At 30.8% G+C, this 22117-nt stretch overlaps 1 pseudogene; it reads right to left on the bottom strand.

The window, feature by feature from the left end:
• Positions 1 to 279: 279 nt before the first annotated feature.
• Positions 280 to 20620, bottom strand: LOC142318167 (neuropeptide CCHamide-2 receptor-like; annotated as a pseudogene).
• Positions 20621 to 22117: the final 1497 nt, after the last annotated feature.

Below are 22117 nucleotides of genomic sequence, written 5' to 3'. Positions count from 1 at the left end.
ACTAAGAATATATTATATTAGCACAGGATAAAAGTCTTTATTCAACTACTACTGTATGCAAAAAGCTATAAATATTCACCCTGGATTAAAAATAAATACCGTTCTTGAAACCTACATCAACAAAAACAAATACATTTATAATAATATTCTCTATTTTATTGTAAAGTTTTAACTAGCTTTTGGTCATGTAACACAGGTTTTTATAATCATATTTTTTTCAGAAACTGAAATTTGCTTCGTATTATGATAATAAATAAAAAAATATTTGCATTAAAATATTTACAAATCATAATAATAGGTACAAAATTATCGATTATAAATGAAATAAATATCTACTCGCCTTCATATTTTATCCATCTAATAAACCGTCAGCTTTTTCAGCATGACTAAACATATAGTGACTAGTAATTACAGAATTATACTGCCGATGTATAAAACTATTTATATGAACTAATGTCTTATCGTTTACCGACTAGATTGTTTAATACAGCGGAATAAATATCTATTGAAATGTTTATGAAAGACTTTACTCATGTAGTACAACGCGATAGGATTAATACATGAATTAACGAAAGTTAAAAAAAAACCTACAATGCGAAATACATTCCAGTAAACATCAAATTCTTCTTGAGAATAAGGGTAAAAATGAAACCACAACATAAATATATTCATGGGAAGAAAACATATTATGTAAAGGATGTCTAAAGCGAGAACAACCTTTGCTAGTTTATTCCGAGCTTGAACGTGATTCGATTGGCCTTGTTGTTCACCGGGCATATTCCGAGCACTAAGCACAAGATGGCGGGCCATTTGCACGTAAACTGCTCCTATAATACATAGTGGTATTGCACAGAAGGCAAGGAACTTAAAAAATACTACAGTTTTTGCGTAATATGGTCCGAATTCTTCTGGAAAAGGAGTACAATATTCTATAGTTTTGTTATTAATCAGCATGATACTTTGAACCTTAGAAAATACTGCAGCCGGTAATGTAAGAAGTAATGAAAATAACCAGATTGCTTTGATGATTGTTAGAGGTTTTGTGATGTGTCTCCGAATAGGATCTACAATCGCGCAATAACGTTCTAGGCTTAAAGCAATAAGTGTGAATACTGAAACTCCAGTGGATGCGTCTTTTGATGCTTCAACTAATTTACATATTAATTCACCCCAATACCACGATTCTGTCGTAAAAATTATAGATGTGAACGGTACACACAGTACGATTACCAACAAATCACCGATGGCGAGGTTGAGGATGTATGTATTCGGCACATTACGCATGGTTCTGTGCCTAGCAAATATCAATATTAGCGTACCATTACCAACTGCACCGACCAGAAATATGAGCGCAAATAACACAGGAGCAATATATGTTTCTGGTCGTAGGGAATACGGTACGTATGCATCATCTGTATCATTTTTATACTCTGTTCCATTCTCAAGAGCTCCGTATTCATTATCCATATTCCTGGAACAAAAAATAAACTCAATTATTCCTTTAATTTTTAAAAAATAGACAAAATGATTATATTATTAATGTTATTGAAATAAATATTTTGAGTTATAAACATAAGTCATATGTAAAACTGTTTCCTATTTATACCAATACACAACTAAATCGTCATCGCAAATCAGCTGATTTCGAAGACAGAGTTCTAAGCTTCAAATCCAAGTGAAGGCAGTTTTACTTTTATACGGATTTAAATACCAGATCGTGGACACACCGGTTTTCTTTGGTGGTATTTTTCCCTTCCCCTCAAGTCTGTATCTTTCTATTACGCATCACACAGCTATGAGGGTGCGCCTTCTGGAGGCGTCAAGCCTCCAGAAGGTCATTCCAGGCCCGTCTATGCCGTTCCTGACAACACCAACCAGAGGCCGGGTCTCGGTCTTTTGTACTTTTCCTACCCCAAATCCAGGGTTCTTCACAGGGATCCCCGGACCGGGACTCGGTCATTTGTATTCGCCTTGCCTCAAATCTAGGGTCCCCCACAGGGGATCCCCAGACAAGGACTACGGTCTATACTCTTCTTCTCTTTGTGGTGGTTTGGTTTCAGTTAACCACACTTCCTAGGAATGATCGATCTGAGAGTGTACAACACCACACTTCATTTACATTCATACATATCATACTCAATCATCCTCTTCATATCATCCATTCATCCTTTCATTCTTTTTTTTTGTCTTCAGTCATTTGACTGGTTTGATGCATCACTCCAAGATTCCCTATCTAGCGCTAGTCGTTTCATTTCGGCGTACATGCTACATCCATAACAATTTGTTTTACATATTCCAAACGTTGCCTGTCTACACAATTTTTTCCTTCTACCTGTCCCTCCAATATTAAAGCGACTATTCCAGGATGCCTTAATATGTGACCTATAAGTCTGTCTCTTCTTTTTCTATATTTTTCCAAATACTTAATTCTTTATCTATTTTCCGCAACACCTCTTCACTTGTCACTTTATCCACCCATCTGATTTTTAATATTCTCCTATAGCATCACATTTCAAAAGCTTCTAATCTTTTCTTCTCAGATACTCCGATCGTCCAAGTTTCACTTCCATATAAAGCGACACTCTTAACATATACTTTCATAAATCTTTTCCTGACATTTAAATTAATTATTGATGTAAAAATATTATATTTCTGACTGAAGGCTCGTTTCGCCTGTGGTATTCGGCATTTTATATCGCTCCTGCTTCATCCATCTTTAGTAATTCTACTTCCCAAATAACAAAATTCTTCCATAATCTTTTCTCTTCCTATTTTCACATTCAGTGGTCCATCTTTGTTATTTCTACTACATTTCATTACTTTCGTTTTGTTCTTGTTTATTTTCATTCGGTAGTTCTTGTGTAGGACTTCATCTATGCCATTCATTGTTTCTTCTAAATCCTTTTTATCCTCAGCTGAAATTACTATATCATCAACAAATCGTAGCATCTTTATCTTTTCACCTTGTACTGTTACTCCGAATCTAAATTTTTCTTTAACATCATTAACTGCTAGTTCTATGTAAAGATTAAAACGTAACGGAAATAGGGGTCCTTGTCCGACTCCCTTTCTTATTACGGCTTCTTTCTTATGTTCATCAATTATTACTGTTGCTGTTTGGTTTCTGTAAATGTTAGCAATTGTTCTTCTATATCCGTATTTGAACCCTTTTTTTTTTAAATACTGAACATTTTATTCCAGTCTACGTTATCGAATGCCTTTTCTAGGTCTGTAAATGCCAAGTATGTTGGTTTGCTTTTCTTTAATCTTCCTTCTACTATTAATCTGAGGCCTAAAATTGCTTCTCTTGTCCCTATACTTTTCCTGAAACCAAATTGGTCTTCTCCTAACACTTCTTCCACTCTCCTCTCAATTCTTCTGTATAGAATTCTAGTTAAGATTTTTGATGCAAGTAGTTAAACTAATTGTTCTGTATTCTTCACATTTATCTGCTCCTGCTTTCTTTGGTATCATGACTATAACAATTTTTTTGAAGTCTGACGGAACTTCCCCTTTTTCATAAATATTACACACCAGTTTGTATAATCTATCAATCGCTTCCTTTCATTCATATTTCATTAATTCTGTTTTAATTTCTTTATTGTCAAACTGAATATCTTTTCTGGTAAGATCTATACTACTCGTTATCTTCAGTTTATTTTTATCCAAAAGAATATAACATCATCAATAAATTTTTAAATCTTTGTTTATTTTCCTTGATTTATTATTGTACTGCTAAACTTTTCCTTCTTTTATCCTTATATTATTCCTTTTTTGACTGGAGCTTTTATTCTTGTTAATGACACTGCTAGTATTTACTGCAAACAAACCTTGTTCTATTATTTTAACCTTATTTTTTTCATTCTATCTTATTAGGTAACTGAAAAAAAATAATAAATATGCGTGTATTTTATGAAAATTTAACTTAAATGGCTATCTGAATTGTAAAAAAAATGAGAAGGATTATTAAAATAACCTGAAATAAGAATAATGAAAATTCATAATTTTGGTTTTTCCACAAACCTTTCTCATAAATTTTACTTTTTTGGCAGTTAATACTATTTACTACAAGGGGAAGGTATGATAATCAAACCAAAAATTAACTTTCCACTATTTTATTTAAGGGATCATGAAACATTGAAAATGAAAAAAGAGGTTATGATCTTATTTTAGTCTCTGCATGGTTTAACAGTTATTTGAGGCTGGCTTGATCAAAAAATCTTTTCTAATTTTGCATAATGGCTTCTGTATATTTTATAGTGTCACCGAATGGCTTCGACGGTACGTAATTCATAACCTTTTGGTGGCCCTGAAAAGGGCCGTTTTTTGCGTTAGCTCGAAGAAGAGCTGTTGTGTCTGGAAGCTGGTCTCCAGCGAAGTTGGGGAGTTTCGGCTCGTTCATTGAAGTCAAACCGGGCTTTCCCTCAGCGGCAGTGGTAGCCCCCAGAGCCTTGCAGTGTCGGATTGGCGTCAGTCTTCTTTAGCCGGCGGTTCTCTCCGAGCGATTCCACGCTGGGCCGGCTAGTGCTGCTGAGTCCGGCGACTAGGGCGATTGAAGCCCTAATCGCCGGATTGAGCCGGAGCAGGAAGGTAGCGTCAGAATCCAGCGGTTCTCTCGGTGGGCCGGCCAAGCCTGTTGTTCCGGCGGGGATGCTGGCATCCGCCGGGGAACTTCTTCTGTCTTCTTTGATCTTCTTCTTCTTGGTCTTCTCCAGGTAGTGGTCGACGATGAATTTAAAATTCCCTCTCGCGCACGCTTTTTTATTAGAGCCTGAGAGTGGTGGGGCCTCAGCGCCGCTATGGTGGGAGAACTGCGCCGGTCATTTGCGCGGCGGTGTGATGCTGTATCAGCGCGTCCGTATACTGCGCGCCGACTCACATTGAGTTGCTACAGTGTTCGTTCGTCGATATTAAATTAGGCATATATCTGGTAACAATATTTATAAGATTTGTTGCTTTTAAGATTTGAAGTTAGGTCTCAAAGGGATTATATGGATTTGAATATTAGATCGTGGATACTAGAGCTCTTTGATGGTTGGATTTCAATTAACCACACATCTCAGAAACGGTTGACCTGAGACTGTACAAGATTACCCTTCATTTACATTCACACATGTCATCCTCAATCACCCACTTAAGTAATACCTTATGGTGGTTCCGGAAGCATAAACAGAAAAAAAAAGAATAAAGGTCTCAAAGGGACAAGGAATTTATAGGGGGTCGAAGGTCATATCTTTGATAAGGCTTTACTTAATCTTTTCCTGATTTATTTAAGTTATAAGGATCTTCTAAAATGTTACTGCTTTATACATTTTTTCCAGAATTATTTTAATTAATTCAAAAATACTTATTCAGCACCACTGCTAATATTTTCTTTAATTTTCATTATTACTGAAATATTACCTTTGAAACTATTATAACCATCTTTTAGCAAAGAAATTTTAATTTAGTTTTGTGATCTTATATTATTATTGTTAATAATAAGGAATTTCTACAGATTTTGAGAGAAGAAGACCTTGCGGTTAATTTAAGGAGTAAATAATAACAGGCTACCGTTCGAAAATACAGTGACTAACATCCAGATTGAAGAATTTGAAATCGTAAAATATTTTAAGCTGTAGAGATCTCTAGTAACAAATACGCCAATACTACTGTTATGCTAGTAGTTCAACAGAAGAAATAAAATTATTGAAGAAGGAAAAATCCATTCTGTAAAATTATGTCTTACTACAAGCACCTGTAGGACGACTATTATTGAAGAACCAATTTTATCTATTACAAACAACGCGAGTGCATACATGTTGCAGCTAGATCGTAATAAACATACAAAATTATTGTTATTTAAAAAAGATTTTCTTAATCATAATTTCATCGTTAATTTTCTGCTTGCTAATGAATCGAGTTTCACAAGAAAACGTAGTTGGCAGTTTTCAAATTTTTACTTGGGTAGAGAAAAAACACATAACGCATTTTTAATATATTCGATTAATATGTGGTGTTGTCTTACGGGTGACATTGCCAAAGCTTTCCGAAATATAGTACTTTAATTTCTTACGGACAATTCCGAATGAATTGTTGAAAGATAATTCAATTTAAGATAGACCGGGTTTATTTATTGGGATGTGGAGTTTTTAAGGGATGTGATTTATTCATGGTGTCTCTCGTAAAGTTAGGAAATATTTCATTTTCACAAACGGTGTCCAGTGGATTAATTAAATAGACCTGTAAAATGTCAACTAAGATCACCATATCTCATGCCTATTTCCTTTTGGTTTTGATGAACTTTTTTATTCAATACGTATTGCCGAACAAAAAGAATTAAAAGGTTTCTTCATGCAAACTGATGCAAACTATATGAATAGTCTTAACGTAAAATATTGTTCCATCAGGATGTATTCCATCTGCTGAATGGTACATAACAAAAAATACGTTTCCCCTATACAAAGCAACTTCTTCGAATATGTATGTTAGTACATTGTATCATAAATATTCCGGTATTAATAATATTGAAATAATAGTTATTAATTTATAAATTATTTATAAATATTTAAAAATTACAAATTATTTAATTGATATATAAATAATGAAAATTGGCTGCGCATCTATTTTTAGATAATTAATTAAAAATAATAATTAGTAATTAATTACTATTGCGCACGTTATTTGTACTGCATGGTTTTGAGAACAGTAGAATAACATTATTAAATAAAAAATAATCTTCTAAGTTTGTGAATTGCTGGTGTGCATTGTATATGCTCCAAATAGGATTAATTATAATAGTTTCATGGTTGACTTCATTTATGTTTGTAACTATCTTTTCTTAATCTCGAACAGACTGGCCTTTAGCGTTCCGCTTTGTAAACAGTTTTTGACTATTCACATGGTAAATATTTTAACTAAATATACCAGTTTTTTATCTGTTTGTCTGATTTTTTAACGATATATTTTAAAACATAAGAAATATGAAATTTTTCATTTAAGGTAAAAACTACAGGTATGCAAAAATTGGAATATCAATCGAGACTTGTGAAAAATGTTATTGAAACTATAAAGGAAAATTGTTGATAATATAAATAAAAATGTCTATTTGTAAAATGCGGGTTGGTATATCTACTAGATTGATGGTAATGGGAATCAGAAAATATTTCGAAAAAAATTAAGGAGAAATATGTAATTTAAAATTAATGACTAATTAAATATATATATATATATATATATATATATATATATATATATATATATATATATTTAAAAAAATGTTAATAAATATAATTCATATTTTTTTACCTTTCACTTTAATCTGATGTATAAATTATACATTATACATTATACATTATATTATAATGTAATTTTAAGAAAATAATCGAGAAAAATTTCCATGTCATTTCAATTACATTAAAATAGAACAGGGGGTAAAATGCCATGGACGATTATAATTAAACACAGGATATTGGCTTAAGTGTAGGAGAAGTAAAAGGAGGAATTTAGGAAAATGAGAAGAATATTTTTAGAGTAAACTGGACATAATATTAAACTGTTAATTTTTCTGGCAAACCAGGCAACGTCTGAGCCCTTACGTCTTACGATCATTTAGTAATCTTTACTTACATATGGGTACTTTTAGTTTCTGCAGCTACTTTTCTCAGACACCATCGCTTTTTTGTAATATAGTACCAGCAAAATGTACTGCAACGTTATTTGGAAATGTTTGTTCGTTTTATTTTAATAAACGTTTGGTAATATAGTATATATTGACCTTGGTTTTATATATTTCATAATTTTTATTCTTTTGTTTTTACATGTGGTTACTTTTTTTAATATTTCGGTGATGGTGGTTTGTGTATGGTGACGTATTTCATTATTTTGATTTTAAATAAATATTAATTTTCTATATGTGTTCGTATCTTGGCATAACTGAGAAGGATTTTAGACTACATATTGAAAAGTAGAGATTTGCTGCTTGAAGCACAAACTTTAATGAATTGAACTAATGAACTGGGAACTAAGAGTTCTGTCACTATGTGAGCTGGGTTTTAATTGAACGATTCAAATCAATCGAATGAATAATATTACAAAAATAATAGAATTAAAGTTACGTGAAATAAAATCTATCCTATTATATAAAGAAGAAGCGTTTTTTTTAATATATTCACATCAACAATTAAAGTCTTAGCGAATTATCAGTGTAATTTAACTGTACCGGTAAACATATAGTCTTGAAAAAGCAGAGATCGACTACTCCTGAAATACGTGTGGTGAATTGAAACCCAACAACCAAAGATCGGTATTTACGACCTACTATTCAAATCCAAAATTGAACCTGAGAACCTCGACTAATAATTCAGCTGATTTACAACGATAAGTCCACCCCAGAACAATCCTGTGGGTTAGAGAGTTTTTGTTTGCTCGGGATAAATAAAAAAAACTACTCGATCAATTGCAATCAAATTTTTACCCATTTTTCTTCGCATAAGAGAGAAGGTCTGCAGCTACTTTCCTTTCCTTAAAAGGAAAGCTACTTTCCTTAAAAGATATAGTTGTAAAGATATTCATTTTCTCTATAGAGGGTGAATTAAATTGATCAATGTAAATTTTTTTTAAAAGAAGAATCCATTGTCAAAAGACGAACTATTTTTATACTGTGATTATCAGTAGCCATAAAGTTCATAAATATTTAAAAATTAGATTTTGAAATGTAGTTTTTTTTAAATACTAATTTATACTGTAAAATGTTTTAATTGTTAAAAAACCGATAGTGAAATTTAATTAAAAAATATATAAAAAGTTATTCAAAAATGTTATATTATTAATATAGTATCTTAGTAACCTTTATTTTATTTAAAAATTCAGTCTGCGATGGAGCGGGTTTCTGTGAGGTTTCCTTAAAAGAATATTAGTAGCAGAGTATTTATAAGCTTTACTGAACCTAAATATTAATAAAAACACAAAAAGTTACTTTTGGAAGAAGACGATTACAATCAAGTCTAAAAACATTTGCATTAATTTTAATAAATTATGCGGTCAAGCATGTTTACATGTTCCCGTAGTCATGGTGGAAGCTTGATGTGATTTACGCAGATTTGAGTGGATTTATTTCTAGGTCAAATTGATGTTTCTTACGATTCACTATTTGGTCTATTAATAGTTCATTTCTCTGACGTATGTGGTTAAAATTCCCGCACACTAACATGCTCGTAGAGCTATATCCTAGAGTTGGTGGTCATTGAAGGACTTGCCGTAATTAGGTCTACGATGCGACTAGTATCCCTTAGTAGTTCCTTTCTCGTTATGGGTATAGTATAAGTGATGAGTCACTGCAATGACCACATATAGAAAGAGTACACACATGTACAATTTGAAATTTATCGATTAGTCGGTCTACTGCGGGCGTATTGGTGCACTATGTTTCGGTGTGGTGCGTCAATGGTCTGTGAATGGATGGTGTGGTTTAGCTGCGCTGTAAATTTTATAATTTGCATGTTTACGTGTAAAATCTGCAATAGTTTTATAAAAGTATATTGTGAGAAATTTTTCTTTCTTTCCTGTACAACACCTCTTCATTTGCCACTTTACCCACCCATCTTATTTTTAACATTCTCCTATAGCATTACATTTCTAATGCTATATTCTAATTTCTAATGCTATATATACATTTCTAATCATTTCATCTCAGGTTTGATTTAATGTCAGATCCAGTGGCGGACAAAGTTTAAAAAAGTTAGTAAATTTCAAATGTAACTTAGTATTTTCATAATTACATAGATCCGCACGGTAACATTTCTGGTAGAGAAAATATTGTGAAAATTTAAGAATTGTGAATATTGTTATTTAATATCGTGTTATATCCGTTGAAATTAATATTACTGTTAATTTACCTATTATTTTACATTTTTAATACACCTGTTTCATGCTAATTACATTTATGCTGATTTGTAATTAATTATGTTTTCTTATGATAATGAGACATCGCATGAATTGGTAGCAGTACTCACAACATATCCCGGGCAATGTTTATGACTTTGCCCTGCAACGAATTTACTTTCAAAGCTATAAAATGATGTTTCAATCTAACTGAAAAATACTTAGTTGTTTAGATTTCAGTTCTAATCATTTTTTATTTCGGTAAACTTGAATCAAACTGTGTCAGTACTTCATTTAATATTATATACGCTCTTTAATTATCAATTAGTATTTTAAACGAATTAAATAGCTAAATTTATTTTTATTTTTCTATTTTAATACATACAATATATATTTTTTTTAAATATATTTCAATACTGAAGAATAATTTTTTTTCAGTTATACAACTAGAGAAGGAATTTTAAAATTTTTTATCTTTTCATTTATTTATTTTTTCTAATACTGGGAGCATTTAATTTTAATAATTAAATTCTGCTTCTGTTATATGAGAAAATAAATGAAACTCAAAATTAAATAAAAAGAGATGAGTTCAGGGGTAATTAGAGGGGTTGTTATAGAGGATACATATTAACAATGTCTGCAATCAGTCAGACAAGAAGAGTAATGAAAGCATGCGGGGTTAAAATGGTACACTACTAGTAGAAGAGGAGTGAATCAAGGAGATGAGGCGATGATACCGACTCGGCAGCTCTTTCTTCAGTAATAAACCAAGTGTTAGTTCCAGGTTCGGTCAGAATCTATATTAACATTATTAAGGGAAGGAAACTCTAGTCTGCTGTTGTTTCTGCTGTTTCTTTTCAGATATTTCAGCCATTTCTCTACTCTTCTTCTTACTTCGAACGTTCTATTCGACAGTATTTCAAATTTTAAGTTGGCTATACCAACTGTGTGACTGGCAGACTGACTGATAATGCTTGGTTCTACTGTCAGTTAAGATTTATTTCTTCTCACTCGATCTTTACCCCGACTACCGCTTTCAAATACTATTATTTGTTGCGTCGGTTAACTCTAACTTCCTTTATGTGGTACTGCTCTTCCGCTTATGTTATGGTGTCCGATATTAACACTGTTCATTATATTGTGTCCTCATGTCACCTACTTTGAAAACCAGCCAGTGTTGAATGTAAACGCTGTTATTTGTTCATAATAGGTAGTACCATTTTTTAAATTTGTGAACCAAATTATTAAAATCATATGTTTGTAAGATTTAGAGTAACGCTTCAAACAATTATTACTTTAGAAATGTTAAACGAATAATCTTCTTTTATTAATTTTTAAAACAATAATAATAATTACTATTATTTTGAAAATTGTTATGAAAATAAAAGTTAATTATTTATGTTATTTTTAAAATAAAATTTTCGGATTATCTTAGGTAATTATTTTTTTATTTTGAAAAAATTACAATTTTATAGTATTAACAATGTTAATCCTACCATAGTAAAGGGCATTGGTACGTGTGTCTATCTGTCTGTCCATCCCCCTTAGCTTAGCACGTAAAACCAGTAGTCCTACTGATGTCATTTCGTACAACAATAAATAATGTGCTCAGATAACAGGCACTGGAATGTACCGATCACTAACGGAAAATCCCGATTCGTTAGTACATATCCCGTGGTGGTCAGGTGTATACTTGTTATACATATATTTATTACTTGTACTTGCTGTTATTTATACTTGTAATATATATTTATTTTTTTTAATCGATATAAATGTGAAATACGTGTTACTAATGTATTTTTTTAATTATGTTTTGCAGTTCAGAATTCGATTGTCATGTGTTTAGAAAATTTATACATAAGGATGGTTAATGCAATGGACGACACTTACTGTTTATGGAATCGAGAATAATGTTTTAAAGTGAAAAGTTTAATCTTTATTTTAAAGGGTTTTCATTGAAGAGACTTCAGTTTCCTGCGCTATTAGCTTTTTATATGACAATAAGTTTCATGGGAAAACTTTTGAAATGGTTGATATTGATTTGAGAAGAGAAGTTTTTGGGCATGGACAGTTCTTTGTTGCGTTATCAGGAGTAAAAGCATGGAGTGGAATGAAAGTTAAATTGTCTTCAGAGCATAGAGATAAACATATTATAAAAATTATAAAGCAATTAAATAATAGCATTATATTATATTATAGAATTTAAATTATAGAGCATAAATAAATAATACAAGGAAACATTTTATTTATTAAGCAATGTTGTTATAAATGTGTATATTCTACGAATATCTTTAAACAATGTCAGAAATAAATTTAATTAAAATTTTTATTAATTTTTTTATTCAAAATTCTCCAATGACGCGGGGGAACCCCACGTCATACGATGTGCTGCTTAACAGCGTTGCCGGTTGCCCCGTAAGTGCTTAAAGGAAATAAGGGTGAAAAAAGGAAATGTTAGTATTGTGAAGCCGTTCTTTTTCATTTATATATTTGTTTTACTTTTTAAATGTTAATATCGGGGCCCTTCCTATAAGTGTGTTCAGTGTTTGTGTCTAAATGTTCTGTCTTGTTTATTTTGGTGTTTTTAAAAAAAATGTATAGGTCCTTTACCCCCTTATATACGACAAACCTGATGGTGATTTAATCTTTATTTTAAAGAGTGTGACGAGGGCTAATGACCGTAGAAGTCGATGCCCATATAACAAAAAAAATAAAAATACTAAATAATCCTTGAGAAAAAGTTATATTAATATTATTTTAAATTTTAGTAATAAACATAAAACGGGTATAATTAATTCATAATTAAAATAATGATGTTCAAACTGCATAATACATTTAAAAAAGAATAAATGTAACGAAAAATGTTTAAATAATTAATGATGTAAATTAAGCGAGTAACAGAAACTATGAACATAATATTACAAAAAATATCATATAAACACTACTAATTAAAATTGTTCTATGTAGCTTAAAATAACACCTGTTAGAATGCACATTAACAGAAGTACAACATTTTTTGTATTTATTAATGATTAATGAACCTTTAAATAGTTTTTGTTGTATTGATGAATATTCATTATGAAGAAAAATATGTTAATTTGAACGAATGATAATTATTGAGGTTAATTATATAATGTACACATATGATGAAGAATTATTATTGATATAGAATTTTTAAATTCCTTAACCTATTTGAGTTAAATAGCAGTGAAATAATAGGAATAATTTTATGAAGGTTTTGCCAATATTGAAATAAAATAATTATTTGAATAAAATAAAAATAAATATAGAAGAATTAATTTGTATGATGAAGTGAAATAATTTTATTTTTTATGTTATATAAAAATGAACACAATGTTATAACGTAATATTAAATGGATGAATAAAAGTATTTAAGCAGGAGATAATTTCACAGCTGTACGATGAAGGTTAACAGTCAACGTACATTAGATAATATTAACAAAGCTACATTACAGTATGAAAAATCTATTTGCAGTATATAATAAAAACTATGTTAGAAAATAATATTAATGTGAGAATTAAAATATATGTTATGCATCCAATATAATTATTTAAAATAAATGTATTACTGTGAATACATATTATTATGAGGATTAATATATATAAGTATTTTTTATGTTTATTAGTAATGGAGAAATATTATGTTTGTTTTAAGAAGAATTTGATTATGAAATAGCATACAAAAAAAGGAAAGAAAAATCAAAATGCTGATCATTATCACGTATTCAGTTAAATATTAATGAAAGAATAAATAAAAATTTAAGAAATAACCCCAGCAATAGTACAAAGAAATTGATCAGTTAGTGAACGAAACATACAGTTTATATTTTCCAGAACTAGGTTATCGATGAGTGGTAGTAAATGTAGAAGATAAAATGAGATTCAGCAAGTAGAAAACTACTTAGGAGAGATATAAGAGATAGAAGAAGATAAATGACCAAACGGTACACACACATTTTGAAGGAATACTATAAGTAATACACCAATATCAGATGATCCAGTTAATTATAATAAGCTTCAAATAATAGTAAAATTAGTTAAAAATAATTCAAGGAAAGTTAAAATACAAAAATTATTTGAAAACACTAAGACAAGAATAAATGTAGAAATATCTGAAAACCATTTGTTGATAATATAATAAATTTTGTTAAAGAATATTTGATAGAAGTGTAAAATATAGCTTTAGCTTGATTTTTATGAAAGATTTACAACTGTTATAGCTGAATATTGTAAGAGTAGTCACCTACAATTAATTAAATGTAATAGTAAATTATTATATATTGTTAATAATGATGAATTATAAGAAAAAATAAAGAGTTATCATGTTGGAAAAACAAATCATCGTGGAGTAGAAGAAACAAATAGAAAGAAAATACTATGCCCCAGTTTATTGATACACATACAGAATTATAATAATAAATGCGATATATGTTTAAATATGTTTATATATATATATATATATATATATATATATATATGTGTGTGTATGTGTGTGTGTGTGTTTTCGATTTATAATACAAAAGGCAAAGTCGATAGGTGGGTGCAGTATACTGAAGAGTTATACGGAGAAAATGAATAAGAAAATGGTGTTATAGAGAAAGTTGAAAAGGATGAAAAAGGAGAAACAATACTGAGATCTCTGGATTTAAGAGAGCATTAAAAGATTTGAATGGCAGAAAGGCTCCTAGAATAGACGGAATACCTGTACAATTACTGTGCAGTGCAGGTGAGGAAGCAATTGATAGATTATACAAACTGGTGGGTAATATTTATGAAAAAGGGGAAGTTATGTCAGACTTCAAAAAAGTATTATAGTCATGATACCAAGAAAGCAGGAGCAGCTAATTGTGAAGAATACAGAACAACTAGCTTACCTAGCCATGCATCAAAAATCTTAACTAGAATTCTGTACAGAAGAGTTGAGAGGAGAGTGGGAGAAGTGTTATGAGAAGACCAATTTGGTTTCACAAAAAGCATAGGGACAAGGGAAGCAATTTTAGGGCTCAGATTAATAGTAGAAGGAAGATTAAAGAAAAGCAAACCAACATACTTGGTATTTATAAACATAGAAAAGGCATTCGATAACGTAGACTGGAATAAAATGTTCAACATTTTAAAAAAATTAGGGTTCAAATATAGAAATAGAAGAACGACTGCTAACATTTACGGGAACCAAACAGCAACAGTAATAATAGAAGAACATAAGAAAAATGTCATAATAATAAAGGGAGTCCGACAAGGATGTTCCCTATCCCATTACTTTTTAATCTGATGTTAAAGAACAACTGAAAAGACAGACGTATAGGTCTCATATTAAGGCATCCTGGAATAATCGCTTTAATATTGGAGGGACAGGTAGAAGGGAAAAATTGTGCAGGTAGGCAACGTTTGAATATGTAAAACAAATTGTTAGGAATATAGGATGTAGGAGGTATAACAAAATGAAACGACTAGCACTAGATAGGGAATCTTGGAGGAGCTACATCAAACCAGTTTAATCACTGAAGACAAAAAAAATATATATATGTATATGTTTAAAAAATCATGAAAGGACCGCCTGACAGAAATGAATTTAACTTCAGCGCCTAATAAACCACTAAAAGTATTACATATTGATAGTATTTCAGTCGAAAAACATACATTTTTAACGATTGTTGATAGTTTTTCGACATATGCTATATGCTCAAGTGTATTTAATTGCAGGTCCACAAGCAACGGAGGTAGCAGACAAATTTTTGAATTAATTTACTCACCATGGAGTTCCTGAAACAATTATTTCAGATAATGGTACTGAATTTAATAATAATCTAATTAAAGAATTAATGAAGTTACATAAAATAAAAGTATATTTTACAAGTACACAGCATCCACAATCAAATGGAATATGTGAAAGATTCCACCCTACACTAAACAAGCATATTAGGATATTTAATAACAGGGAAGAATTTAAAAACGAAAATATACAAACTAGAGTAAAATACGCGGTAATTGCAGGTAATAGTATTATTCATTCGGTTAATAAGCTGACCCCTTATGACCTATTATATGGACATATTAATCCCAATCCATTATTAGAAATAAATTTACAACAGCAGGTAATGAACGATTATGTTAATACACAAAAAGAAAGAGTTAGTAAATTAAATGAACATATAAAGGAAATAAACGAAAAAACGATACAAAGGGTACAAAAAAAGTGAATATTAATAGGGAAGAATTACTAATAATTCCACACGAAGTATATGTTAAATTGGTCCAGAAACAAAAAAAAAAATAATAATAATAATAAATATAATAAGGAAAAAATTACGGCGGTTAACGAAGAAAGGATACAACGAAAATTGAATGAAGACATTATAATACAAAAAATAAAATTCATTTATCAAATGTAAAACATCCTAGAAAATTCGACGAGAAAATCGATCTTCCATTGTAGAAACTAATCCCTACTTAATTCTAGTTCCAGGCACATCATTATGTCCTTAAATGAGATAGAACCAGATCCCCATGGATTCCCAAATACAAGAGAGCCCAACCAACATAGAAGGAAACTGCTTACTGGTGTGATCTATTCAGTCCTGCTATATGGCGCCGAGTTGTGGGCGGGCATTTTTAGATTTGCCAAGTTCACGGGTAAATTGGAATCCATCCATAGGTGGTGTTGCATCTGATTAGCGGCCGTCTATAGGACGGTGTCCAGGGAGGCAGTTGAGGTGACTCCTGGATTCCCGCCTGTAGACTTGATGAGAATGCGGCGTAGTAGAACTAGGGAACTGAAATCTCCCATTAGAGGAAAGGAAGCGTTCTGTTGAAGAATTAGAAAAATAGATCGCACAAACATCGCAGGAGCGGTGGGACCGAACCACGAAGGGTAGGTGGACCCACCGCCTTATTGGAGACATCAGGGGGTGGCGCCGGAGGACCCATGCACGCTGAGTTTTAAGTTAACACAATTCCTGGCGGGTCATGGAGGATTCAGGTCTTATTTGTATAGATTCAGGCTCGATCTATCTGAAAATTGTCCGGATTGCGAGGTGGAAGAGACCCCCCAACATGTATTCTTTTTGTGCCTGCGATTCGCCATAGAGCGTAGAGAGATGCTCGGCAACCTGAGACGTGAGCACATGTTCCGCCCTGAAGATACCCTACGAATCCTACAATCCCAACTACAATTCCCAACAAGGTGAGGGACAGTGGAAGACTGTCCCTCACCTTGAGACTGTGGAAAGATTCGTCAGGATGGTCATGAGGAAGCTGCAATTACACGAAGAGTCCCGCAGAGGAGAATGGCGCCGGAGGGTGCGGGGGCGGACAGGTTCTCGGCTGAGTGCCTAGGGGGTCCCCAGTACGTGTGGGGGTCGCCTGGGTGCGATGAGGCCGGGGACACTCTGCTCGTGCATCTGATGGTGACCACTGGTATTTGTGATTTCTGTCTTGATTGCTTGTGGGTGTGTAAGGCGTGGATGTTAGAAGCTTTGTCCTGTTTTCTGCAGGATTCTTGTGTGATGTCAGTGTTTGTATTTGACGTGCTGTATGTGTTGCTTCCAGTGGTGTTGTTTGTGTGGTGTGTGAAATTTGTTGGTTTGTTATGACTGTGTGTGTGGGCGATTCCCCCTTATGGAAATATTTTTATAAGCGGTTCCAGGAAGCGGGAAGTCAGGGGTGGAGGTTTAGTCGGTAGTGCGCAAGAATACATACACTCTTGGTTATAACTGGTGGAACCTGTTAGCGAGCCCGACACTGCTTAGGCGCTCGTAAATGGGGTTCCTCCACCTCTTTAAAACAAAAAACGATCCCCATGGGTAGAAGCAGAATGCATATAATAGTTTTTTATATTTTTATTATTTAAATAAGTTGTTCATGATTTAGAAGTTGAATAATATTTATGAAATTGTATTAAGATGGTGTATGTGAACATGTATTAGATATTGTTAATAATAAAGAATCATATAAGTGGTAGAAAAGAGTTCGTTACAGAAAATAGTGGCAAATATAAAGATGTGTATAATTATACAAAATTTATTAATCACATACTAAGTTTGTAATAGAACAAACATTAGAAATAATATAGTTAGAGAAAAACTTGGAATAATAAATGGCTTAGGTTCAATTGTAAAAATGATTACAGGAAACAGGGATGCTAATGATGAAGTAATATTAAAAATTAATAAAATATAAACAAAATGATATAATTGATGAAATAAATAATCAATATATTGTAAATGCAGATATTGTAAGTGAATTTAATAGTTAATTGAAGATAATTTTACTGAATTAAAAAATAAGCTGTTATTAATAAATAAAAAGGTAAGCGATTTTGTAGAATTAGCGAAAATAAGAGATGTTTTTATCAGTTAAATATATTATATAATATTGTATTAAGCCTTGTACAAGATATAGAAAATAGCCTAATATTTTGTAAGCTGTAAACGCTACACCCAAGCATTATATCCACAAAGGAATTATTTAATGAAATAATGAAAATATCTAAATGTTATAATAATAGATTACCATTAAACTAAGCAATATAAGAGAATTTTTGAAAATATGTTAAAAGTTAATTGTACGATTTGTGAAAATAATATTTTGTATTTTCTTGAACTGCCAATAGTAGAAGAAACTAATTGATATAAATATGTAACTATTCTATCAAAAGTAAAATATTTGTTAAAATCAGAAAAATCAGAAGTTATACGATTAAAGGATAAATGTAATATTAATATGAAAAAAACAAATATTAGTGTTCAAATGAATTAGTAACTCATGAAAATATTGATTGTGAAAAGCATATTGTATTAAATAGTAAAATAAATAATTGTAAATATATAACATTAGAAATAAGAGAGAATATTGTTAAATGGGTGTTAGAATTAGAATATGTTTTGGCAATAATGCCACATAAAGAAAAATTCACAATTATAAATGATAAAGAAACTGTAACGAAAATATTAGAAGGTATATTTAATAAATACAAATAATAGTAGAATATTGTACATGGATAGCCCATTGCAATATATAAGTAAGAGCTACAGACATCGTAAATTTATTGATGTAAATGAATTAAATGTAGACAAGGTGGAGCATTCAGACAATCTTAATATTCATCAGTAAATATTAAAACATTAAAATTAGAAAAAATAAATTTGAATAATTTATCAATGATCAGGAAAAATAATATTGTTATAGATGTTATATCATTGTGGACCATAACATATTATATTGTTTGTTGAACGATTATCATTGTATTATATATTAAAATATTTAGAAAAACACCTGTGTCTGTTTAACCACCCCCAGATGTTTTATTTGGGAATCGGGGAGTATTGTTATAGTAAAATACCGACTTACTGCATTTCATAACCACGTGAATTTCATTTTACTTTCTTTTTCTCAGTCACACGATAGATTTCGATCTATCGTGTGAAGGAATGCAATGCAGCTACATCCTCTTCGTATCCTACATCTTCATCGAATCGTCAACGAAGTGCAACGGATAACGAGAGTATTATTTAACGGAGTCCACAACGAAGGCAACAATCGACAGTAGTTAGGGGAGCTATCAGATCGATTCAATCTTCGAACTGAAGCGACGTAGAAAAACGACATCTCTACAAAGCTGTTCAGTCGGCAGAATTAGCGAATATAATCCTGATCAACAACCCATTCATCGAAGGTATATGTAAAGTTCATATTTTTTTAAAAACGGAACTGATTGAGTATTACACTTAATTTATATATTTAAATAAATTTCAAAAGTTTTACAAATTTAACGGATGAATGTGTCGTTTTTGAATAACTCCCATCTCACTATGAAATACGAGGATTCCTAATCGTTCGGAATGAAGCATTGAGATGCGAGTTATTCAAAAACTACTCATTCAACTGATGAATATTGTCAAACCTATCTAGATCAGATGATCAATTTTATTCATATAACTAGTGTTTTTATACGACTGCTTAAAAAGAAGTGTAAATTCTATTGTTTATATACGTATGTATGTACGTTTATTCCACCGTAGTAGCTCAACGGCTGAACCGATTTAGATGTATGACGACCAGTTGGAATCCTTACGTTACCGGGAATGCATATGAGTTTAAATACGTTTAAAAAATTTGAAAAATAAATATATATAAAAGTGTCACCCCTCAATGATACTATATTTAAGAGCAGTATTTGTCAGTAATGCTTTTTTGTCGGCAGTCGTGCTATTTAATTTTTAATATTTATCTCTTGTTACGGTTAATAAAGAAAAAGGTAACAAATTAGCAATCGAACAATGGAAAAAACAGGCATTAAAATAAAAAAAAATGTAAATATTATCTTCACCATAATAGTTATTAATTATGTTACAGTTGTGTCGAATCGTTTACATACATAGAGGTTTAATCTTACAGACGTAAGAATATTTAGAAGGGTCCTATTTTTAGATTTAATCTGGAATAAACAATCTGTTTAGTAAGTTATAACAAATTAATTTTTTTCCAACAAATCTAACAAAAATACTCAGTATTAACAGTTTTAAATAAAACTGTACAAATATAAATTATTTTAAAAACAAATATATTACAGGCACCAGATGCAGTTCAAATAAAAGGTAAGTACACTCACGTTACTTAGCGCTTTCGGATTGTTGCTAGATCATCTGCAGTCAAATTATACGCAATTAAAATATAGTTAAAATGCTAGTAGTTTACATACATATATAAATGTTTCACAATTAAAATCTGTTATGTCTACCACGGTAAGACAATGAGTGATACTTATTAAATTATTCAGTTGTTGCATCAGGCCTACCAATCTAAATATTGTATTATCATATTCAATTTCTTTTTTTATAATTTTGTAATTATTTTTATATTTAATAATTTTATATTTCTCTGATATATAGATTTCTTTATTATTGTTATTTTTTACGTCTAACATTTCTAAATTATTAGAATATCAGTAATTTTATGATTATTTTAAAATGTATATTCAGTAGCATTTGAAGATTTAATATACATTTTTTTTTGCAGTTATTAAAGTACTCTGAAACCCTTTTTATGAACGACCTTTGTGGTTTTCCTGTATAAATATATAATAATTATAATTTTTATTGGTAATAAATATGGTTTCTTCTGATATATATTTCTATTATTTAAATAATTTTTTTTAAATTTAATTTATATTTTTTATTTAGTCTATTTCATTATTAATTTTAATTGAGGTGAATCAGATCCTATTGATTTGTTTTACTGTTTCTTCGTTTGATTAGTTATTCATTGAGCGAGTAATAAAAATATTTTTTGGTATTTTAATTGCTTTTTTTATTCTGAACTTGATCAATGTTCTCTGGACTCAATTCACTATGTAATTATCTATGTTTAATATATATTTATGTATATTATATAAAATATGTATACAAATTCAGACTTATATACACCATTCTTTGAGGGATTTCAATGGAAACCCCTGTCTGCTGACCATTTTTTTTTTGTTTACATTTATTCATGGTTCCGATAAATTGGAACCGATTGTTAATTAAGGACTACGGCAAAAAAATAATTGTATCATTATTATTAGTATATACGTATGCCATATAGATCATATTTCTAAAAGTGTTTATTTTGTATATGGAAATCATGTTAGAATTTTTATGAGATGTTTATACATTATAATTAAACATTTGTTATGATTTTGTTATTTATTAATACACACGACGGAATGGAGATGGTATATGCGTTTGGGGTAAGAGATTTGTGTGTGTATGTTTGTTACAATTTTCCTCAAAAACTACTGGACCAATTTCAATGAGGTGTTTTGCATTACATAGGTATCACTTCAGAACAGGTTCTTAGACATGTTTTTCGGTTACAGGCCACCAGGGGAATTTCAATAGATGTGTTTCTCTAAAAGAGTTGGGCAAACTTTTAAAGCGGTGTTTTGGATTACGTAGGTACCTCATTGAATTATATAGGTATCCTCTCAGAGCAGGTTCTTAGATTAATTTACGGTTATAAGTCGCCAGCGGGTGCTGCAGGAGACATGTTTCTTCAAAACGGCTTTTGAGTGTTTCTAAGTCTTTATAATTAATATTTAATTATCCGATTTGATTTCGTCGTGAGTTTTTTAAAATTGTTATTTTATTTACTTGTACTTTTTGTTTCTTGTATTATTTTAGTTGAACGTTTATGTCAAGATAATTAATGCTGCGATTTACATCAAGTTCATTGTAATTAAAATTTTTTTAATATA

This window comes from Lycorma delicatula, chromosome 1, assembly GCF_047948215.1.
Source record: "Lycorma delicatula isolate Av1 chromosome 1, ASM4794821v1, whole genome shotgun sequence".
Taxonomy (NCBI): Eukaryota; Metazoa; Arthropoda; class Insecta; order Hemiptera; family Fulgoridae; genus Lycorma; species Lycorma delicatula.
This window is presented reverse-complemented; position numbering and strand designations above follow the sequence as displayed.